This window comes from Neoarius graeffei, chromosome 15 (genome assembly GCF_027579695.1).
Source record: "Neoarius graeffei isolate fNeoGra1 chromosome 15, fNeoGra1.pri, whole genome shotgun sequence".
Taxonomy (NCBI): Eukaryota; Metazoa; Chordata; class Actinopteri; order Siluriformes; family Ariidae; genus Neoarius; species Neoarius graeffei.
Window position 1 is genome coordinate 38945555 of NC_083583.1, and position 25472 is coordinate 38971026.

Below are 25472 nucleotides of genomic sequence, written 5' to 3' on the forward strand. Positions count from 1 at the left end.
TTTAGCTCACTTATTGTATCACCAAATACATCTGTACAGCTGTTGCATAGCTGTGAATTGTGTACATAAACAAGTCATTGTATTTGTGTGTGTGTGTATATATATATATATATATATATATATATATATATATATATATATATATATATATATATATATGTCCAACATCTGAAGAATGTCAATAAAAACAAAACAATTGAACTTTTTGTGTGTTTATTAAGACATAAGTTAAATTGTAAGCAAAAAAAAAATATTTTTTGTAAGCAAAAAATGGACTTTAGAAAAATATACAATTGTGCAAAATAAGTTGTCTTACAAAACAGTGGTCTGCGCAGGACAGTTTGTAGCCATACAGTCTGTTAGAGCAAGCCTAACAGCTTGAACACCGAACTGCCAGTGTTGCCAGATTAGGCAGTTTTAAGTGCATTTTGGCGGATTTGAACATGTTTTGGGCTGGAAAACGTCAGCAGTATCTGGCAACACTGCTGATAACTTTGTTTATACTCTTGAATAGCTCTTCTTCATGACGACAACCGGAAGTTTACCAACACGATGGGGCGTGTAGCGCCACCTGTGGCTCGGGTGCACAATGCACCTCACAGAATAGCTCGATTTCACAGTTGCATGTAGGATTGGATTTCTCTGGCACCCCTGCTGGGACCCTTTGCTCGATTACCGACAGTAGCTCGATTTGGATGTGCATGTAAACGTACTGAGTGCTAATCACTACACCACCATACCGCCACATTTCAAGCAGTGTTTTTTTTTTTTTAAATATTTTTACTTGTTCTGCTATAAAAACACCTTCAGTTTGAAGAAGTATTTCCACTGTTGATGAACAATGCTCACTACAAACAGCTGGCGAAGAAACTTCTAGAAAAAAAGCTACCAGACTCTACTTTTCCTTTTTTTTGCATCTCTTTTGCAATCTTTTACCTGAAAACATAAATATATGCTACATTTGATAAATATATGCCAACTCTGACTCGGAAACAAACAAACAAACAAACAAACAAAAATTCCCCTTCAACTTTGAATTCTTACTCGGAATGTTGGGAAGGTGTCCATACGATGCCATGCCAACATGGCTGCTCGACAGTAACTGAGATGTAAACTTCCCTGAGTGATTTATAGTGGTATTCGCTTTAGATCAGTCAGTATAGACAGATTAGTTGGTAAAGTTATAACATTGACCATATGGTTTGCTGTGTTGAGAAAGTAAATACATCATGATCATGATCACTAATGTTAGCTGGTGAGCTTGTTTTGAACATAACATACACATTCATCAGTGAGTCCATGTTTGTCCCCACTTGGTAGCTCAAATACACCAAGCTTGAAAATGATGTAATTCCGAGTTAAGTCGAATGCAGCATTATTATCCATCCATCCATTATCTCTAGCCGCTTTATCTTGTTCTACAGGGTCACAGGCAAGCTGGAGCCTATCCCAGCTGACTACGGGCGAAAGGCGGGGTACACCCTGGACAAGTCGCCAGGTCATCACAGGGCTGACACAGAGACACAGACAACCATTCACACTCACATTCACACCTACGGTCCATTTAGAGCCACCAGTTAACCTAACCTGCATGTCTTTGGACTGTGGGGGAAACCGGAGCACCCGGAGGAAACCCACACGGACAGAACATGCAAACTCCACACAGAAAGGCCCTCACCGGCCGCTGGGCTCGAACCCAGGACCTTCTTGCTGTGAGGCGACAGTGCTAACCACTACACCACCGTGCCGCCCGCAATAGTATCCCTTTAAAAATATTACATGGGACATAATTGGACCTTGGATGAGTGAAGTTCTTTTAAAGCTTTACTCTGTAAAACCTTTACATACAAAAAGTATCTATGAAAAGTCACCAAAAGTACAGTTTGGTAGCTTTAATTCTGAGAGTGCAATGGAGGAAGGTTCACTCCATGCTAAGGAAATCGGACACCACGGGAGGTCATGGAAATCTGTTTCTAATTTACAGATCCTCAGACAGGAAGCTCAAGTAGGACTAAACCAAACAATACATCAACTCAGACGCCATTTTGAGAACGGCAAGGGCAAGGAGACAAGCTCAGGCGGTAGACTCTGAGAGAGAGAGAGAGAGAGAGAGAGAGGCAGAACAAGAGAGTAAACATGACATGGAGAAGGAACAGGTGAATGGGAGACTTAAAGTGACAGGGAGGAAGCGAGGCGGAGGGAAAAAACTCGAGAGGCAGTGAGCATGAGATAAAAAAGAGAGAAAGAGTGAGTGAACAAGCAGGCAGGGGAGAAAAAAAGTGTGTGTGTGTGCGCGCAGTGGAGTGTGGTAGACTGATCCTTTGTGTAGTGCCTGTCTTGGCCTTATTTGGTAGGGAAGGGCTGGAGTATGAGGCTCTCTTGTTCTGTTTACTCTGTGGGTCAGAGGCCCAGCACAACGTGCCACTGTAGAGCAAACAGCGACTGAACTACTCTCATCTCACACACACACACACCATAATACACGCACCTGTTCTTTTGCATACACTCAGTCTGAAAGTTATTTGAATAGCTGCATCTCAAATGCTGTTCTATGCACTACGTAAAGAATAAAACACGATGTGTGTGTAGCTGTGATAGGAAAATGGAGGTGTGAGGCACCCAGATGTTCATTGAAGTTACAATTACCATTCTAAATCTACAACGATAGGAATTTTTTATTCATTAAAGAACATCACGCTGTACATGTTTATCCGTTTATAGTTTAATGCTGTTGGATGTCCATCAAACAAATTTGTTCTTGTTATGGCTTGTTATCTGAACTGTATTCTCACCTGCGCTTGATTTCGCTCCCAGCTCTCGTCTCTGGACGGTGTACGATTACCACCATTTTTAGTGCAAATATTCTAATTCTTTATGTTTTGGTAGGAAATAAAAAAAGTCAAAGTCCCTCCCATGCCAGAACCTGGTCTTCCCAGGCAGTCTCCAGTCGCAGTACTAACCAGGCCCTTAAGACGCATTGGTGGGCACCAATCTCTGCTTCTATAGCCCTCTGCTTCCTGCCTATACAGCTAGGGTTACAGTGTGGGGCTTGTCCTCTGGTAACCACAAGAGTTTGACTCCCTACTCACATCTGTATTGCAGCGTGCCTTGCCAGACAGCAGTAGGTACCATTTTTATGATGATCTTTGGTATGACCCGACCACGAGTAGAACTCACGATCGCCCGATCGACAGATGGACACACTAACCACTAGGCCAGCTCACAGTCTTGGCAGGAAATAGTTGAATTTAAAATGGATACTGTAGCATTTTTACATATCTCTTCATAAATTATGTGTATTTTAATATAATCTAAAGTCTAAAGTCCTTCCCATGCCATGCCCTGGTCTTTCCAGGCAGTCTTCCATTCCAGTACTAACCAGGGGTGGGTTTCCCAAAAGCCTCTTAATGCTAAGAGCATCTTAACTAGGAGAGAGAAAGCATTCATTGTGCTGCTTTCTCTACCATTTAACGATGATCTTTGTGAAATTCGATGCTTTTAGGAAACTCAGGCCAGGCCCTTAAGGTGCAATGGTGGGCGCCAATCTCCATTTCTACACAGCAAATTCAGAAGTGTTAAATTTTGTGTGTTAGTGAAATTTGAGCAAAAGTAGAGTTAATTTTACTCTGATAGAGTTAAATCCATTATATTTGACTCCAGTTGATAAGTAGTTGGTGTCAAAATCGGGTGCAAAAACAAAGCGTCACTAAATCAAACCTGTCAGTGTAATTGTATAAATACTAACTCTGAACTTCTAACTCTCAACTCCGATCCTGGGTTTTACACTTGAAGTGTTCATGTCACCCCGCCCACTGCATAGACACACATCGATTAGCTGAAGCCAATTACTCTGTCAAACATTACATTTAGATCCATTTTCAAATGTTTCAACTGCAGGATGGGTCAGAAATTATGGCACTGAGTATCAGATTGATTTGTTTGTATGCACTGGAACATCCAATGACCTACCTGTATTCAACAAAATCTGTAACATAATATTACATGAACAGCGTGCTTTAATAATAGCCTCTACTGTTGATACACTTTATTTTGATGAACACTTTCATGCATGGGCGGCACGGTGGTGTAGTGGTTAGCGCTGTCGCCTCACAGCAAGAAGGTCTGGGTTCGAGCCCCATGGCCGGTGAGGGCCTTTCTGTGTGGAGTTTGCATGTTCTCCCCGTGTCCGCGTGGGTTTCCTCCGGGTGCTCCGGTTTCCCCCACAGTCCAAAGACATGCAGGTTAGGTTAACTGGTGACTCTAAATTGACCGTAGGTGTGAATGGTTGTCTGTGTCTATGTGTCAGCCCTGTGATGACCTGGCGACTTGTCCAGGGTGTACCCCGCCTTTCGCCCGTAGTCAGCTGGGATAGGCTCCAGCTTGCCTGCGACCCTGTAGGACAGGATAAAGCGGCTAGAGATAATGGGATGAGATGAGACTTTCATGCATACTGTACACAGGAACAAAGTAATGAACATGCTTTGATTTTTGTTGACCAGTTGACTTACTTTAGACCATTTCAGAAGCAATATTCTAATGAGAGTGAAAGGACATATATTGTTCCATATTGTTAAATTTTTTAATGTGACTTCATTTTTTTTGGGTGCAAATGTTTAAAATAAATGTTTAATTGTAAAACACAAAATATGTCCACCTTTATTTCAGCAAACTTTAATTTGAAAATCATTTCCAGGAAGAGCTGTATTTACACCTTTTAAGTGTTATGGGGCTAACACTTTTATAGTCAACAAATGATCCTCTGAGAGAGTTAATGTCTAACACTACATATCAGTGTTGAGAAAAAGTAACACTGGATGTTGTTAATAAGTGTTAACTTTTAACTCCAAAAAGAGTGAAAAATGACACCAAATTAGTGTTAAGGTACCAACACTGCAAAAAGAGTTAAATTAACGCTCATGGGGTGGACCCATATAGACACTTTAAAAGTGTTGAAATTAAATCTGACGGTGTTAATTTGGGTATGCGGATTTTGCTGTGTATAGCCTTCGGCCCAGGGGCGTAGCCATCATTTTAGAAGTGAGGGGGACAAATTGTTCAGAGGTCTATTGAGTGATTTATCATCCTCTCGCATTCAATTGCACCTCTCCTTAGCAGCTAAAGAACCACATAACCACAAACAGCACAGCACCAGGGAACCGACTTTAGTTCTTTAAAATGATACAGTGGGGCAAAAAAGTATTTAGTCAGCCACCAATTGTGCAAGTTCTCCCACTTAAAAAGATGAGAGAGGCCTGTAATTTTCATCATAGGTACACTTCAACTATGAGAGACAGAATGGGGGGGAAAGAATCCAGGAAATCACATTGTAGGATTTTTAATGAATTAATTGGTAAATTCCTCGGTAAAATAAGTATTTGGTCACCTACAAACAAGCAAGATTTCTGGCTCTCACAGACCTGTAACAACTTCGAGGCTCCTCTGTCCTCCACTCGTTACCTGGATTAATGGCACCTGTTTGAACTCGTTATCAGTATAAAAGACACCTGTCCACAACCTCAAACAGTCACACTCCAAACTCCACTATGGCCAAGACCAAAGAGCTGTCAAAGGACACCAGAAACAAAATTGTAGACCTGCACCAGGCTGGGAAGACTGAATCTGCAATAGGTAAGCAGCTTGGTGTGAAGAAATCAACTGTGGGAGCAATTATTAGAAAATGGAAGACATACAAGACCACTGATAATCTCCCTCGATCTGGGGCTCCACACAAGCTCTCACCCCATGGGGTCAAAATGATCACAAGAATGGTGAGCAAAAATCCCAGAACCACACGGGGGGACCTAGCGAATGACCTGCAGAGAGCTGGGACCAAAGTAACAAAGGCTACCATCAGTAACACACTACGCCGCCAGGGACTCAAATCCTGCAGTGCCAGACGTGTCCCCCTGCTTAAGCCAGTACATGTCCAGGCCCGTCTGAAGTTTGCTAGAGAGCATTTGGATGATCCAGAAGAGGACTGGGAGAATATCATATGGTCAGATGAAACCAAAATAGAACTTTTTGGTAAAAACTCAATTTGTCATGTTTGGAGGAGAAAGAATGCCGAGTTGCATCCAAAGAACACCATACCTACTGTGAAGCATGGGGGTGGAAACATCATGCTTTGGGGCTGTTTTTCTGCAAAGGGACCAGGACAACTGATCCGTGTAAAGGAAAGAATGAATGGGGCCATGTATCGTGAGATTTTGAGTGAAAACCTTCCATCAGCAAGGGCATTGAAGATGAAACGTGGCTGGGTCTTTCAGCATGACAATGATCCCAAACACACCGCCCGGGCAATGAAGGAGTGGCTTCGTAAGAAGCATTTCAAGGTCCTGGAGTGGCCTAGCCAGTCTCCAGATCTCAACCCCATAGAAAATCTTTGGAGGGAGTTGAAAGTCCGTGTTGCCCAGCGACAGCCCCAAAACATCACTGCTCTAGAGGAGATCTGCATGGAGGAATGGGCCAAAATACCAGCAACAGTGTGTGAAAACCTTGTGAAGACTTACAGAAAAAGTTTGACCTCTGTCATTGCCAACAAAAGGTATATAACAAAGTATTGAGATACTTATTTTCCACCATAATTTGCAAATAAATTCTTTAAAAATCAGACAATGTGATTTTCTGGATTTTTTTTTCTCATTTTGTCTCTCATAGTTGAGGTATACCTATGATGAAAATTACAGGCCTCTCTCATCTTTTTAAGTGGGAGAACTTGCACAATTGGTGACTGACTAAATACTTTTTTGCCCCACTGTATACTATCAAAATCTAAAGTCAAAATCTATAAATCTATAAAGTAAAATTTATAAATAGAATTAAGAATAGTAGTAGTGGCATAGCTAGTTATATTCTCTTCTCACCTGTGACCCTGCATAATCATCCCTGTTGGCCTCTGGTCCACTGTCTCCTCTCTCACCCTGCTCTTTCTATTGTGGCAATAAAGATTAAAAAATATGTGGAAAGCAACATTTTGAAATAGAATTAGGAATACAGTAATAATAATCAGCAAATTCATGTACTTTAAACTTTAACTACCACAAAAATAAATTAAATCTTTACAAAAATAACAGTCAAAGGAACACAAATACATTTATATTCTTATTTTCTACCCAGAAGTGAGTAATCTTAGAGTAGCCAAAATAGTAACGTTACTCAAGTAAGAGTATTGTTACTTTAGAATAATATTACTCAAGTAAAAGTAAAACGTATTTTGCAACAAAACAACTCTTAAGAGTACAAATTTATCCAAAAAGTTACTCAAGTAAATGTAACGGAGTAAATGTAACTAGTTACTACCGCCTCTAAGTTAGCTAGCTAGCTTAACTAACTAAATTGACATCTATTTGTCATCTTTTAGCTAAACATTATCTACATTCAACAGCATTACTCAACTTACACGGTTTGTTTGGAAAAACTGTCTAAAAAGTCTTTAGCCTCTTGGTTGGTTTGCTGAACATACAGAAGCACTGCCCAGATCTGAATCACACCAACGATACTCATACAATATTTTCTAAAGCGTCTCTGATCACACACGACAGTGGTGTTTGTTTGCCGCCTTAGCTCCGCCTGCTCATGATGCGTTTAGAGGCGGCTCAGAAAAACGCGTTTCCACATGTTAAAAATGAATTGAGTGGTTGTAATGGCTGTAAAAAGTGTGGGGGACAGAGGGCACAAATACGGGAAGTCCGGGGGACATGTCCCCCGCATCCGCTACGCCCATGCTTCGGCCTCTCAGCTAGGGTTACAGTGGGGGGTTAGCCCTGTGGTAACCGCAAGAGTTTGACTCCCTACTCACATCTGTATTGCGGCGTGCCTTGCCAGATAGCAGTAGGTACCATTTTTATGATGGTCCTTGGTATGACCTGACCACGAGTAGAACCCACAATCTCCTGATTGAGAAGGGGACACGCTAGGCCAGCTTACGGTTTTGGAAGAAAATAGTTGAATTTAAAGTGGATACTGTAGCATTTGCACATATTTATTCATAAATTGTCTCATCTCATTATCTCTAGCCGCTTTATCCTGTTCTACAGGCAAGCTGGAGCCTATCCCAGCTGACTACGGGCGAAAGGCGGGGTACACCCTGGACAAGTCGCCAGGTCATCACAGGGCTGACACATAGACACGGACAACCGTTCACACTCACATTCACACCTACGGTCAATTTAGAGTCACCAGTTAACCTAACCTGCATGTCTTTGGGGGAAACCGGAGCACCCGGAGGAAACCCACGCGGACAACATGCAAACTCTGCACAGAAAGGCCCTCGCCGGCCATGGGGCTCGAACCTGGACCTTCTTGCTGTGAGGCGACACCACTACACCACTGTGTCGCCCCTTCATAAATTGTGTGTATTTTAATATAATAAACCTGAGTAAAAAGATAAAACCAAGATTTTTTCTTGGGTTTGTGAACTGTTTTAATCCAAACAAAACAAAACTAAACAAAAACCCCTCAAAGTCTGGTATGAGTGTAGTAAACTGGGGTTATGCTCGATAACTTGTGCTGTCCTTTTTCGAATTCCCAGGAACTAATTTTGACCAAATAACAGCGATTTAGTCTGACGGTATTCTTAGACCCTGATCTGTTTGTACCAGCATGACGATGTATTAAAAAAAATGCATAAATTTGATAAAATCTCTTTTGGACTTCAAGTTGTGAACTTACACAGGAAATAAGTAATAAAAACACACTGTGTGGTATTTATTAGTACAGAATGATAGTACAAAATTGTATTTGTTTTTGAGAATCGATTCAATGTGTCCCTGTACTCAGACTATCATCAAAAAGAAGAGGTCCATACATGTATCCACACCCCACACACCATTAATCTGTGCCCTCTTTTCTCCTCTCACTGTTTGTGATTATAGCGAAGCCTTGTGGCTCCAACAATAGAGAGACTAATCAAAGCAAGTCCTGGGTGATTCGGTGGAAGAAAAGAAATCGCCCACACTGCACTTTGGCCTCAACTGGCTCGAACACGGTGGGGCACGCCGGAGCTCCACCGCTCATTTCACTGTGCAGAATTACCCATGATACGCTTCACCTGGTTATTAACAGAGCTCATATCAACTCCAAAACTGCAGTTACTTCTGCCATTGATTTCTGTCCTCTGTCTTGCTGTAAAGTGTGTATTTTTCAGGTTATAAATCATTCCTCATCTACAACTGTCATCCCAGATTTTTTTTTCAGTTATAAACATAATTTATAGAAACAGGAATATTGAGATGTCTTAAACTACTAGAAATCATGTACTCAGGAGGAAGTTCCCTATGTAGAGAACATTTTTGGGCAGTGTTTGAGCTCTCATGCACTCTCAGAAAAAAAAGGGGTACTAAACTAGGGTAGTAAACTGAAACTGATGCTGAAATGCATAACCTACTGAGTATTAATCAATCAGAGGCATCATGGAACATTTCATTTAGCTCAGTTTGTGTTGCTAGCAATGAACTCCTTGTGCTGATTGTTTTGTTTAAGGTGTCATACTGTTTCAAAGATATCTTTAATAGAGAGCGCGAGAATGGCCAACCTGAGCTAGCAGAGAAATATCAGCGAGCATGTTCATTCAAAATGAGTCCAAGGAACAATGAATTGCAACTTTGGCTTGTGAGCAATGTGTAGACACTGGCCAGTGAGAGGGAAAGAAAGCAAGCGTGTCTCAGTGCTCGCAGAAGTGAATTGTTCTCTTTCACATGTGACGGTTTCACTGCATGCTCTTTGTTCACAAATATCTTTGTATGGACAACATCTTGCTCTCGTTTGTAATGATCACACTCTCAGGTCGGGTGTCCTTGAAGATTCTGGAAGATTCTATCATTCCTTCTCTTTTCGCAGAGCACAGATTGCAGTCTGTTTTGCTTTGATTAATCATCACGATGAATGGTGAAATACGCCTAGGTCGCAGGCATGTCATGTCGTTTGTTTATTAACATGATACTCACCTCTTGGGCAGCACGGTGGTGTAGTGGTTAGCACTGTCGCCCCACAGCAAGAAGGTCCTGGGTTTGAGCCCAGCAGACGATGGGGGCCTTTCTGTGGGGAGTTTGCATGTTCTTCCCGTGTCTGCGTGGGTTTCCTCCGGGTGCTCCGGTTTCCCCCACAGTCCAAAGACATGCAGGTTAGGCTAATTGGTGGCTCTAAATTGACCGTAGGTGTGAATTTGAGTGTGAATGGTTGTTTGTCTCTATGTGTCAGCCCTGAAATGATCTGGCGACTTGTCCAGGGTGTACCCCACCTCTCTCCCATAGTCAGCTGGGATAGGCTCCAGCTTGCCTGTGACCCTGCACAGGATAAGTGGTTATGGATGGATGGATGGATGGATGGATGGATACTTACCTCTCCCCTGCTTCCCTGCCCATAGTGTAACTGCGTATTGGTCTTGACCAACCCAGGCTGTGTACTGTCTAGCCTGAGGATAGCTGTTTGGGTTTTATTTTTCTCTATTTAGTTTCTAGAACATATCCTCAGCAGATGTACAAAGGCACTTGGAGAGGGATGGTACCGATGGAGGCACGATCAGGTACTGAAGTCTACTGCCGAAGCAATCAGCACAGGACTTGAGTGGACGAAGCGGTGCCGACCCCCCAAGAAGACCATCACCTTTGTCAGAGCTGGAGAGCAGCCAAATCCTGCCAAGAGATTATCATCTGCAGGCATCCTGACCTCAGCAAGAGACTGGCAGCTACTGGTGGACCTCAGACAGCAGCTGAACTTCCCAAGCCACATTGCAGTCACCACCCTGCAACCAGACCTTGTATCTGAATCCACCAAGCAAGTGGTGCTGCTGGAGCTAACAGTCCCATGGGAAGATCGCTTGGACGAAGCCTTTGAAAGGAAGCGTTCTCCAAGTACACAAGCAATAAGCAATTGTCAGCAGTCAGGATGGAGAGCCAGGTGTCTCCCAGTGGAAGTTGGCTGGAGGGGATTCATGGCTTGTTCTCTAGCTAAAGCCTTCAGTAGTTTGGGCATTGAAGGTGAGAGGAAAAGGATAGTCATCCGCAGCACCATCGAAGTGGCTGAGAGAGCCTCAAGATGGCTGTGGCTAAAAATAGCAGAGCCTTGGGGACAGAGTATTTCGAGCTTTCTGGACACTCGCTGGGGTCTGATCAACACCAGTGGGGTCACCTGGAGGAGAGTGTATTGTATGATGTTGAAAGACCCAAAACACCCAGTGATCCCAGGAACATCACTGATGATGTGTCCAGACTGAGGCATCAGCAAATTTATGTTTACAAGTTGCACTTTGTCAGTTCATTTATATGGTTGGTTTATTTCCTTGGCTGTTTGCTGAGTATTGGTACGTCAACAAAATATTACACTAAGTGTTATTTTGTCACTTGTCCAGTTGGCACTAGAACTTTCTTGTCTAGAAGTTCAGCACTTTGTGTACCTGACTTTTGCACTTGTTGTACGTCGCTCTGGATAAGAGCGTCTGCTAAATGCCATGTAATGTAATGTAATCTAATGACAGCATACACTAGGTTTACATCACTTTTTTTTCCGAGTATGAGTAAATGAGCATGGTAGCAGACTGATACCCAATATTACTATACATTTTAAAGGTAAACTACATGCACCTTTCTCGGTAAAAGATAAATACTAAAGGCACTAAAGATGTATGCTTAAGGCTCTCATGCAAAACAACACTGTTTTTCTGACAGTGTGATCATTTCTGTCCCAGAAAATCTTCAAAGAGACAAATCACAGGTATCCTGGAATTCATTTCAGTGAATGAGAGTTCAAAGTATGACAGTTTGAAGAACATTGCAGATAAAGCTGTCTTTCAGATATTATACCGTTATAATATAGTAAATCATGCTAAACGCTAAAAAATGTCACATACAGTGCCTTGCAAAAGTATTCATACCCCTTGAACTTTTTCACATTTTTCCACCTTACAACCACAAACTTAAAAGTTTTTTATTGAGATTTTATGTGATAGACCAACACAGAGTAGCACATAATTGTGAAGTGAAACGAAAATGATAAATGGTCTTCAATATTTTAAACAAATAAAAATCTGAAAAATGTGGTGTGCATTAGTATTCAGCCCCCTGTCCTCTGATACCTCTAAATACAATTCAGTGCAATCAATTGCCTTCAGAAGTCATCTAATTAGTTAATAGAGTCCTACTGTGTGTAATTTACCCTCAGCATAAATAAACTTGTTCTGTGAAGGCCTCAGTGGTTTGTTAGAGAACACTGAAGAACAAACAGCATCATGAAGACCAAAGAACTCACCAGACAGGTCAGGGATAAAGTTCTGGAGAAGTTTAAAGCAGGGTTGGGTTATAAAAAATATCCCAAGCTCTGAACATCTCAAGAAGCACTGTTCAATCCATCATTCAAAAATGGAAAAAGTATGGCACAACTGCAAACCTACCAAGACATGGCCGTCCACCTAAACTGACAGAGCGAGCAAGGAGAGCACTGGTCAGAGAAGCAGCCAAGAGGCCCATGATCACTCCAGAGAAGCTGCAGAAATCCACAGCTCAGGTGGGAGAATCTGTGCACAGGACAACTATAAGTCGTACACTCCACAAATCTGGCCTTTTTGGAAAAGTGGCAAGAAGAAAGCCATTGTTGAAAGACAGGCATAAGAAGCCATGTAGGGGACACAGCAAACATGTGGAAGAAGGTGCTTTGGTCAGATGAGACCAAAGTTGAACTTTTTGGCCTAAATGCAAAGCGCTATGTGTGGCGGAAAACTAACACTGCTCATCACCCTGCACACACCATCCTCACTGTGAAACATGGTGGTGGCAGCATCATGCTATGGGGATGCTTTTCTTCAGCAGGGAAGCTGGTCAGAGTTGATGGGAAGAGGGATGGAGCTAAATACAGGGCAATCCTGGAAGAAAACCTGTTGGAGGCTGCAAAAGACTTGAGACTGGGAAGGAGATTCACCTTCCAGCAAGACAATGACCCTAAACATACAGCCAGAGCTACAATGGAATGGTTTAGATCAAAGAATATTCATGTGTTAGAATGGCCCAGTCAAAGTCCAGACCTAAATCCCATTGAGCATCTGTGGCAAGACTTGAAAATTGCTGTTCACAGACGCTCTCCATCCAATCTGGCTGAGCTTGAGCTATTTTGCAAAGAAGAATGGGCAAAAATTTCAGTGTCTAGATGTGCAAAGCTGGTAGAGACATACCACAAAAGACTTGCAGCTGTAATTGCAGCAAAAGGTGGCTCTACAAAGTATTGACGCAGGGGGGCTGAATACTAATGCACATCACATTTTTCAGATTTTTATTTGTTTAAAATTTTGAAGACCATTTATCATTTTCGTTTCACTTCACAATTATGTGCTACTCTGTGTTGGTCTATCACATAAAATCTCAATAAAAAACTTAAGTTCGTGGTTGTAAGGTGGAAAAATGTGAAAAAGTTCAAGGGGTATGAATACTTTTGCAAGGCACTATACATACACATATCCACACACAAGCCCAAGCTCGATAGGTTTGGAAACCAAATATGAACAAGAACAAAAAGAGAGATCCTCTTGGGTATACAGCACCCCACTTAATCAGCACCTCTATTACTGCTCCATCTGAAAAGCAATGTGCCTTTGATTCCCAAATACCATGAAATAATATACACAGGCACAATAAAAATTCATCACCTTCAGACCTGCAAAGCTTCATTTACATTTCTTTAAATACTGCTGTAAATAACTGGAGCGTTGATAATTGAATAATGGTAATTTATTGCTGTTTCGTTATAGTGCAGTACAGATCGGAGGAGGGACTCCAGGGAGGCCCTGAGGGTGCATTAAGCAGCCTGACAGGCACGCCGGCATGTACACTCGTGCACAATGCCTCGGGAGTAGGCCGTAAAGATTAATAGAGGTTGGTTTAATTGCGAGGCTTGTAGGCGAAGGGCTTCGTGTCATGCAGCGTTAATTCCTGCTTATTCCACCAAAGTGGAGTTAATCCTTTTGTTCAACAAGGTGCACACACGCTACAGATGATCAGCACACACCTGCCCTGCTCATCAGGAAGGATAACCCTTAATACATGCAGATGTTTAAAACATTTCTTTAAAAGCAGTTCTCATGCATTTCATTTTGAGTTTTGGATCGTCATTTGCTTCTAAAGACAGTGCTGAAAACAAATGTGATAACAGCGGTTAAGTTTGTGTACTAGACGTCGAGCTAAAAAAAAAAAACCAAATGAGGCTGAGGGAGAAAATGATGTCATGTGTAATTCATGACCCTGCAGTGTGTATTTAAGAGTTAAAGGAAATCTCCAACCTGAAAATGCATTTATACTGAAATAGTTGTGAGGTGTTTCATGATTGTGGTGTTAATTTGATGGTTTTGCTGTATTTCTGTTACTCCTGTGAACAGTTGGTGGTTGTGTGGCAGGCGTGTGGCATCAAAGAAGGAACTGGTGAGCACATTTCCAGTGGTGTTTACTAATAGAAGAAAAAATGTAAACATTCGTAAATATAAGAGATAACTTTTTTCAGGTTTTGCTGTTAGCTCAAAAAAAAAAAACCCCACAAAAGAGTAAAAGTTGTTCTGACTCATCATTTTTCAGCGATGTTTAATGTAATATTAATGACAAATCCACTGTAGAAGTACTGCAGCCATTGGTGCAAACACTGGACTCAAAAGTCCAGAATGCAATGCTGTTATTTGATACAACTCAGCTCAGCTAGTTAGGGTAGTATCTCACTGGGCTGAGACAGCTTGCGACAAATTGCGAAAATCATTTGCGAGAGAGTTTCAAAAGTGTCTTGAAACATTCGCGGGGCTTCTCAATTTCCTCGCATGAGTCGCAAAGTGTCACTCCTTCGTCGCTGAAATTTTGAACATGTTCAAAAAATTCATGCGACAAAATTTCTCTCAAAATAGCTGCAAATGCGTCGCTGGTGTTGCAAAGCCGTCACAAACCCATCTCAAGTCAGTTTCCGTGAGACAGGAAGTGCGAGTTGAGACAGGAAGTGCGAGCCAGTATCTCACTGGGCTGCGACAGCCTGCGACTAATTGGAGATACAACAATTGCGGTAAAATATGCAAATATCAATTCAGTGTGATTCCAAGTGAAAATTGTCACTAATTCGCATAGTTTATCGCAATTGTTGTGTCTCCAACTAGTCGCAGGCTGTCGCAGCCCAGTGAGATACTGGCTTTAGCGATAAACAAAATGGTGTTGATGCTAGTATTAGCATGAAAGTTGAAGCTATGGAAGCTGATCTGTTTGAGCAGAGTACAACCCCGATTCCAAAAAAGTTGGGACAAAGTACAAATTGTAAATAAAAATGGAATACAATGATGTGGAAGTTTCAAAATTCCATATTTTATTCAGAATAGAACATAGATGACATATCAAATGTTTAAACTGAGAAAATGTATCATTTAAAGAGAAAAATTAGGTGATTTTAAATTTCATGACAACAACACATCTCAAAAAAGTTGGGACAAGGCCATGTTTACCACTGTGAGACATCCCCTTTTCTCTTTACAACAGTCTGTAAAGGTCTGGGGACTGAGGAGACAAGTTGCTCAAGTTTAGGGATAGGAATGTTAACCCATTCTTGTCTAATGGAGGATTCTAGTTGCTCAACTGTCTTAGGTCTTTTTTGTCGTATCTTCCGTTTTATGATGCGCCAAATGTTTTCTATGGGTGAAAGACCTGGACTGCAGGCTGGCCAGTTCAGTACCCGGACCCTTCTTCTACGCAGCCATGATGCTGTAATTGATGCAGTATGTGGTTTGGCATTGTCATGTTGGAAAATGCAAGGTCTTCCCTGAAAGAGACATCGTCTGGATGGGAGCATATGTTGCTCTAGAACCTGGATATACCTTTCAGCATTGATGGTGTCTTTCCAGATGTGTAAGCTGCCCATGCTACATGCACTAATGCAACCCCATACCATCAGAGATGCAGGCTTCTGAACTGAGCGCTGATAACAACTTGGGGTGTCCTTCTCCTCTTTAATCTGAATGACACGGCGTCCCTGATTTCCATAAAGAACTTCAAATTTTGATTCTTCTGACCACAGAACAGGTTTCCACTTTGCCACAGTCCATTTTAAATGAGCCTTGGCCCAGAGAAGACGTCTGCGTTTCTGGATCATGTTTAGATACGACTTCTTCTTTGAACTATAGAGTTTTAGCTAGCAATGGCGGATGGCACGGTGAATTGTGTTCACAGACAATGTTCTCTGGAAATATTCCTGAGCCCATTTTGTGATTTCCAATACAGAAGCATGCCTGTATGTGATGCAGTGCCGTCTAAGGGCCTGAAGATCACGGGCACCCAGTATGGTTTTCCAGCCTTGACCCTTACACACAGAGATTCTTCCAGATTCTCTGAATCTTTTGATGATATTATGCACTGTAGATGATGATGATGATGATGATGATATGTTCAAACTCTTTGCAGTTTTACACTGTCGAACTCCTTTCTGACATTGCTCCACTATTTGTCGGCGCAGAATTAGGTGGATTGGTGATCCTCTTCCCATCTTTACTTCTGAGAGCCGCTGCCACTCCAAGATGCTCTTTTTATACCCAGTCATGTTAATGACCTATTGCCAATTGACCTAATGAGTTGCAATTTGGTCCTCCAGCTGTTCCTTTTTTGTACCTTTAACTTTTCCAGCCTCTTATTGCCCCTGTCCCAACTTTTTTGAGATGTGTTGCTGTCATGAAATTTCAAATGAGCCAATATTTGGCATGAAATTTCAAAATGTCTCACTTTCGACATTTGATATGTTGTCTATGTTCTATTGTGAATACAATATCAGTTTTTGAGATTTGTAAATTATTGCATTCCATTTTTATTGACAATTTGTACTTTATCCCAACTTTTTTGGAATCGGGGTTGTACACAGATTAGGAAACTTAGACAGCTGGACAGAATAAAGAACTAAAGCACCGCCGCATTGTTCACGTTAGGTAGAAATGACGCAAGGGATTAAATCCCACTGCACCACTATCAGTCAGTAGAACTATTGTACATTGTCGGTAATGAGGCAACCATTAACGAGTGAAAAAAGACCAAGATATCAATAAAAGAAGTCAACTCAGAATTTTATTACAAAATAAATATTGACCGCTACTAAATATCACGTTAATAATCAAGATTAATATGCAAGTCACTAAAGGGTGGATTTTTCCTTTCAAATGGACGTTTAGTGTCTATAATTCTGCACCATTACTTTGATACAAGCTTTTATTTTTGCTATCAGCATCTTTTTTAAACCCATATGTGTGGCGTTAAACTTTATCCCTCACATACATCCAGATATGCCTAAGCCCCGGGCTCTTCACTCCAAAAGTTATTATCCTTCACAATATGCTCAGTGTAGCTGTAGATTCAGCTGCTGTATTCATTCTCTCCACCAAAAAATATGTTCTTATAGCTTTTTACACCCAGGAGCAAGCCCCTCTCTCTCTCTCTCTCTCTCTTTCTCACACACACACACACACACACACACACACACACACACACTACTTAACTACATCTATCAGCACTTTGGCATGGATGGAATAAGCCTAAAATCTCCACCGAACCAGAAGGCAGCATGTATCAGGCTCTCCAGCTCTGTACAACCGCACTGATGGACTCAGACATGAGGAAATGCCTTGTGTTTGTGATGAGTATATCAGTCTGGGAGGCACGGCAGACCCCGGTGACATCCTGGGCCTGAACATTTACTCACTTTATAGGCAAGTGTCCATAAAGGTAATAACAGGTTGGGTATAGATGATAAATAATCCGACTTCGTGGTCACTGGAGGACGAGACTGAATTATCCAGACGGCATACCAGCTATTCAGGTAAAGGCATGTTAGAAACGTGAACTGCTTTTCATACTGTATATCAGTTCTGCAGACCCCTTTGCTCATTTCAAAGGGCTTGACAGTTGTTTTTCCTTCCCTTTAATTAATCTCTTGTATGCCATGCTTTGCGTAAGTATTCACGTCTTCTTAAACTTTTTTTTTCCACATTTTGTAGTGCTACAACCTGGAACCGAAATGGACTTAATTTGGGATTATTTAACAGTTATTCACAGATAGTCACTGAGCTTGAGGCAGATAATTGTTTGAGTATAAATACAGAGGTGATTATTTTAAAAAATCATATTACAGGGTTCTCCAGAAAGTCTGACATAGCCGGCTAAAAAAAGTACTAGGTGGCTAATGCTAATGCGCTAATGCTAGGGGGGTCTGGGGGCATGCCCCAACAGAAAATTTTGAAATTTACATGCCTTCTGGCTAATTGGTGGGTCTAAATTGACCGTAGGTGTGAATATGAGTGTGAATGGTTGTCTGTGTCTATGTGTCAGCCCTGTGATGACCTGGCGACTTGTCCAGGGTGTACCCCGCCTTTCGCCCGTAGTCAGCTGGGATAGGCTCCAGCTTGCCTGCGACCCTGTAGAAGGATAAAGCGGCTAGAGATAATGAGATGAGATGAGATATTACAGGGTTCTCCAGAAAGTCTGACATAGCCGGCTAAAAAAAGTACTAGGTGGCTAATGCTAATGCGCTAATGCTAGGGGGGTCTGGGGGCATGCCCCAACAGAAAATTTTGAAATTTACATGCCTTCTGGCTAATTGGTGGGTCTAAATTGACCGTAGGTGTGAATATGAATGTGAATGGTTGTCTGTGTCTATGTGTCAGCCCTGTGATGACCTGGCGACTTGCCCAGGGTGTACCCCGCCTCTCGCCCATAGTCAGCTGGGATAGGCTCCAGCTTGCCTGCGACCCTGCACAGGATAAGCAGCTACAGATAATGGATGGATGGATGGATGGATGGATGGATGCCTTCTGGTGGATTCTCAGATCATAAATTATTAACCATTTCTCTGTAAAACATTTGCAAAATATATATATATATATATATATATATATATATATATATATATATATATGAAATTTCCCTCCAGATGTATGTGTGCTTGGCTTTCTCAATTACCCTCTGTAGTACGCTGCCTGGCTTTGAAACATAACTACATACACTATGGTGTGGTCACGTAGTCTGGCTCAGCCAATCAGAGCACAAGAATCAGTCAATAAATATGGCTTTGCTTCCAGTCATGACTCGAACCAAAGACAATTTTGTGGTGGAATCACTGGATTTGCAGCAAATCATGGGCATTGGAGATGATATAAATTGCTTGAACATTGACAGGCAAGTTTTTTTTTTTCTGGGATTGAGTAGCCAGCGCAGATCGTCTGTGTAGGTGGAGAAAACTGCTGGTTGCCGTTGCTTGTGGACATCTCTGTATTTAAAAAAAATCATTTATTTCAAACTTCAAAAGCGGCATGCAAATGTAATGAAGGTGCAACACAGACTTGTGTGACTTATCTATGTGAGTCATATAAAATAGTTTGTTTTGAAATATATAAAATAAACAGAGGTGGACAGTAACGAAGTACATTTACTTGAGTGCTGTACTTAAGTACACTTTTTGAGTATCTGTTCTTTACTTGAGTATTTTTTTTTGAAACTTTAACTTCACTACATTTGAAAGGCAAATATCGTACTTTTTTATTCCACTACATTTCTGTCAAGGTCCTCGTTACTATGAAGCGGCTTTGAAAGTGGATGTTTTTTCTTTTCTTTTCTAAAGCATGATTGTTTTTTTCGCAGATGACACTGAGAGCCTATCAGTAATCACTAGGGTCACATCACGTCCATAGACTGTATAAAATCAAGCTCAATTATTTCTCCGCAGCATTATTTGAACACAATCAGTTGATGGCAGAATGGAAGGAGGCGGTTCTTCTGGGGAACGCACGCACCCACGGCCATACCTAGAACCCATGTTTCAGTCTTCTGAAAGGATCAAAGATACAGTTCGTTTTAAATGTTTGCTTTGTTTGTCGAAAACAAACCACATCACAGCCTACAAAAACTCGCCGTCCAACCTGCGGAAACATATCGAGGTATATAAACATTTTACTCCAAGAGAAAGCTTGCAGTGAAGTTGTCTGTGCTTTTAGAGCTAGCGATAATGTTGCAAACATAGCTGCGCAGTCTGGTTAGTCAAATGACTTTCTATGGATTTGCCTGCCAAGTTGCTACAGTCTTGTCCATGGCTAATGTTTACACATAGCTAGTTAACTTGAAAAGAAAAACGGAGTTATGCTAACATGAATAATGTTAACTTATCTGAAGTCCTTTCAGAAATATACTTTAGCATAATCTTGCCAAATAAACAGAATGTAGAAATCTTTCTTTTCTAGTAATGTTAGCTACCCAATATGATTTCGAGTTTGAAAAGTGTTTGCTAGCATGTCAGGTGGAGTTTCACTGACTAGCTAGCTTAATGTTAAACCACCATGATGGCACAGCATGTGTTCATTTTGTGAATTCACATTTCTGTATTTGGTAACGGCATTAGGTTTTGTAAGCGTTGTGGCAATAATACAACAATGCATTGACGGAAAATGTACTTTTAATACTTAAGTATTTTTAAAAGCAAGTACTTCAGTACTTTAACTTAAGTAAAAATTTGACTGGACAACTTTCACTTGTATCGGAGTAACATTTGACCAGTGGGATCTGTACTCTGACTTAAGTAATGAAGTTGGGTACTTTGTCCACCTCTGAAAATCAATCACAACTCCACCTTACCTTTGAATAGTTTTAGACCAAGCTTCGTAGCATCTTTAGTACTTTTAGGAATAGCATTTTCTTTCATAATTTGTAATTCTCTCTGGTGACAAAGCGATCGGCCATATTTTGCCAAGTCACTGGAGGTGATTATCGAGAAATAGTCCGACTCTCTCGACCAATCAGCACATGTGATTTCCTGTAATCACCTCTGTATTTATACTAAATGTAATTAATCTACACAAAATACCCCTGCAAAATCAACATCACTTACAAAATTATCAAAAAAATAAAAAGTCCAGAATCTATTCCTGGAAAGGATTAATCAGAGTTTATAAAAAAAATCCAAAACATTGACCAGCCATAAAATCCATTAAAAAAAAAAAAAAAATGGCACAACTGTGACTGACTGCCTCGTGGAGACCATCCAAAAACAAACAAATAAAAAAGTCAGGTAGACGTAGAATCAGATAGAATCAAGGACATTTCGTGCAAGCAGAAAATTGTATAATGTAATTTTTTGCTCAAACAGGTCATCTTCCACTTCATTTAAGTCCTTCTGGATAATTGCATAAATCAAATGCATAAATGTAAATAACATAAAATCACTTCATACAAACAGAACAATCTGCATTTTGCTTCGTGAACTATTTAGAAATTGGCTAGAAAGCAGAAACCTCCTCACTGCTTGGACAGTAACATACCTAATTATGTGTGATTTGTAAAATGTGCTGAGTATGAATGACTGAGATTAGGCAGAAGTATAAAATACAGGAAACAGGTCCATTTTAGACTGTAATCTACTGCGCTTACCTCTCTATTTTCAAAGGCTCTGCAGCTTCATTCTCCAGCTCTTCTCTTCAATGTCTCTTTTTCTTCCTTCTTGCCGGAGTTGCCTGTACCTTGAGATGAGCAGGGAATAAAAGAGAAACGAGGAGTTTCAAAAGGAGTATGAAATGATGCACAGTTTTCAAGAGCGAAACTTCAGCATGATGAATGCGCTCTAGAGTGACCAAGCGCTCTGATTGCAGGAGAAGACAAGCGCAAATCTGCATTAAACACTACACCATTTTTCAAAATGTTGCAATCATATCTTCTTTACATCAAGGGTTCTCAAACTTTTTAAACCCAGCGACCACTTTTGCTTTAACTTCGATGAACCTTGAACCTTCTCAGCCCAGATTTGTTCATGAAATTACTTAAGTGTGCAATATTTATTGAAGCTACAGAGCTTTCTATTAATGAACACACTAGATCCAAGTTAACAGAACATATAGCCTACTTGTTTCTGATTTATTAAGGTTTGGATTAAACTCATTCAATCACAGTGAGCAATGAAACTGGATAAATACCTACCACTGCTATGCTGATGACACCCAACTGTTTCTCTCTTTTCCTCTTTCTGACACACAGATTTCCGCTCGCATCTCTGCTTGCCTGCGTGACCTCCAGAGTTGGATGGACAACCATCACCTGAAGCTCAACCCAGGCAAAACAGAGGTAATCTACATTCCTGCTCCATCCTCTCCACCCCTGGACATTGTCATCTCCATGGGGAACATCTCTGGGTCTCCTTCACTCAGTGCAAAGAACCTAGGGGTCGTGTTCAACAACAGACTCTCCTCCTCAACGAACATCACTGCAGTAACCCGGACATGTAGATTCTTCTTCTACAACATCTGAAGGATCCGCCCTTTTCTTACCACCTACTCTACTCAGCTCCTGGTCCAAGCGCTGATCCTGTCCTGCTTGGACTACTGCAACTCTCTCCTTGCTGGCCTTCCAGCTTCTGCCATCAGACCCCTGCAGCTCATCCAGAATGCTGCAGCTCGCCTGGTCTACAACCTCCCTTGTTCTTCCCATGTCACCCCTCTGCTTGCCGACCTGCACTAGCTACCTATCACAGCTCGCATCAAATTTAAGACATTGGCGCTAGCTTACCAGGCTCTCAAGGGGTCAGGGCCAGCATACCTCCAGAGTCTGTTCCGCCCCCACATGCCAGCCAGAGCTCTACGCTCCAGTACTACTGGTCGTCTGGCCCTTCCTCCTCTCCACTCCTGCTCAGCCTACTCAAGACTACTGTCTGTCCTGGTTCCTGTTGGTGGAATGACCTTCCCACTGAGGTCAGAACTGCCGACTCCCTGACCACCTTCAAGCACAGACTGAAGACTCACCTCTTCAGGCTGCACCTCTCCCCTTCTTCCCTGCCCACTGTGTAACTGCATTTCAGTCTAGACTAACCCAGGCTGTGTACAGTCTAGCCTGGGGTTAGCTGTTTTGAGTTCTTTAGTTATACTTTATATGGTTGGTTTGTTTCCTTGGCTGTTTAAGTATTGGGATTTCAACAGCATATTACACAAGCTACTGCTGTCACTTGTCCAGTTGGCACTAGAACTTTCTTGTCTAGAAGTTCAGCACTTTGTGTACCTGACTTTTGCACTTGTTGTACGTCACTCTGGATAAGAGCGTCTGCTAAATGCCATGTAATGTAATGTAACGTAATGTAAATACTATAAGAACTCAATACATAATTCAAATTTTGTCACATGCATAATCATACAAAGTACGACATGCAGTGAAATGCTTATTGCAATGCTCCATACGTTAGCAAACTATGGAGTGTTATTCATGCATATGACCAACAAGATTACAAAGATTGAATGATGCTTTCATGCTCAACAGAGTAGTTGCTTTAAAACAAAAATCAGTTTGAGATAAGTCATAAAAGTTACTTTTTTAAAATACTTAAGAACATGTAAAATTAGCAACTATTTATTTGGACACTTAACTAAGAAAGATTTTTAAGATTTTTATACTTCGGTATAATTTTTCAGTAATTTTTCCATTCCTGCTTAAGGGTTGCTTGTGATTTCTATCACTGTAATTAAAAACAAACAACAACAACAACAAAGTGTTGCCAGGCAAAACAAACCTCGCCCGGTAGCACTTCTGATGAATATGAAGGAAGATATCGCGAAAAAAAATAGATACCCTATGGGTACATGTGGCTACTGCTTATAAATACAATTGTTTTCTGATACCATGTCCATACAGTAAATATAGCATATATATTTACACTAAGGCGGTGTAGTGGTTAGCGCTGTCGCCTCACAGCAAGAAAGTCCGGGTTCGAGCCCCGTGGCAGGCGAGGGCCTTTCTGTGCGGAGTTTGCATGTTCTCCCCGTGTCCGCATGGGTTTCCTCCGGGTGCTCCGGTTTCCCCCACAGTCCAAAGACATGCAGGTTAGGTTAACTGGTGACTCTAAATTGACCGTAGGTGTGAATGTGAGTGTGAATGGGTGTCTGTGTCTATGTGTCAGCCCTGTGATGACCTGGCGACTTGTCCAGGGTGTACCCCGCCTTTCGCCCGTAGTCAGCTGGGATAGGCTCCAGCTTGCCTGCGACCCTGTAGAACAGGATAAAGCGGCTAGAGATAATGAGATGAGATGAGATATTTACACTATGAGGCAGTAGCCACAAAAATGAAGTGTAATCCAAAAATAAACAATTTAATAATCACAGAAGTAAAATATACCAAGTGTCTGTACTTTATATTATTCTACTCTTACCTCTTACAGTTTTCGAAACTGAAACTTCTGAACCGAGGCTGACATACACACGCTGTCACCATGACCCAAACTCTTATTTCCCGGAAATGGCCCGGTGCTAGAGCTCAGTGGAACGCACTTTCCCTCTGTAATAAGCATAAACATGGCTGAAAGCAATTTCTTTAGTCTAGTCCATTTATATAGAATGGTGAACCAAATTGTATACACTCACCGGCCATTTTAATTGGAACACATGTATGCGTGTGTGCAGTGCGCGATCGTTACACTCTTACATTCTTACAGCACGATGACATGGTGTCTAGCGCCTCTATATGAGGCAGTAGACACAACAAAAACGATTTTGACCTTTTTGGTGACCTTGACCGGATGACCCTCAAAATGTTTGAGGTTCTATTTGAGATCAATGCCCATCTATCCTGAAAGTTTCATGAAGATTGGTCCAGTCATTTTCCCATAATATCGTTAACAAAAAAACAAAGAAACAAAGAAACCCGACCAAAAACAATACCTCGCCCCCTGGTGGACTCCATCTTGGGCGAGGTAAAAATTACAATTACCTGGCTATGCTTCACTGACCCCACTTTGAGAACCATGTCTTTTACTTGAAAAAGACATGAATAAATGAAATGCATGTGTTGTTTTTTCGAAACTGAAGCGATCAGCTACCGAATGTTAGTATTATGGGGTAAAGAAATATCACACTTGTTCTCCTAGCTGGACGTTTTGCACTCAAGAAACAGCCATTCTCTCATCAAACCCATCCCTGCCTACTGCTTTCTTTCTTCCCATGAACCTCTTGAGGCACGGTTTCCAAGACAACCAGCCCGGACACGATTCCTCTTCCTGGCAGGGTGCTCTAATTCGAGCCCAGCCAATCATAACAGCTAACGGCCGAGAGCGATCCCAGAGGGCTCTGGGGCTGTGTTGTGTCCTCACGAGCCTCTCTGCCAAGTGGCTTGTCCTGGGAATACATTTAATGTATGGCAATTTACTCCAAACACACACACACACACACACACACACACACACCACCACCACCATTCCTGTCCTTCACATTCTACAACTGTACATCAGCGCTAATTCTAACCTTGCTAGCTGATGTTATGTTCTATGTCTCAGCTCTATGAGTCACAGCAATGCTTTATTACATAACACGGGCCTCATAGGACAGCATTATGCTAATGCTAACACCAGTCCCAGGTTAGCAAATGCTTCTATTTTGAGCCTTGCACAACAATGTACAAGTAATTCAAGTCAAGATTAAAGTAATGCAGGTAAAGGTTTGGTGATCAGATTGCTACATCGCTAATATGCAGCCAGAA

General features: G+C 41.5%; 1 protein-coding gene across 10 annotated transcripts in view; it reads right to left on the bottom strand.

Moving 5' to 3' along the window:
* ptprsa (protein tyrosine phosphatase receptor type Sa) overlaps nucleotides 1-25472 on the bottom strand; it is a 513824-nt gene that overhangs the window by 395512 nt on the left and 92840 nt on the right. For all 10 annotated transcript variants that reach the window (XM_060941290.1, XM_060941298.1, XM_060941295.1 and 7 more), the window contains exon 2: nucleotides 21396-21484. The gene's annotated coding sequence lies outside the window, so the exon portion shown is untranslated. The remainder of the gene's footprint in view (nucleotides 1-21395; nucleotides 21485-25472) is intronic.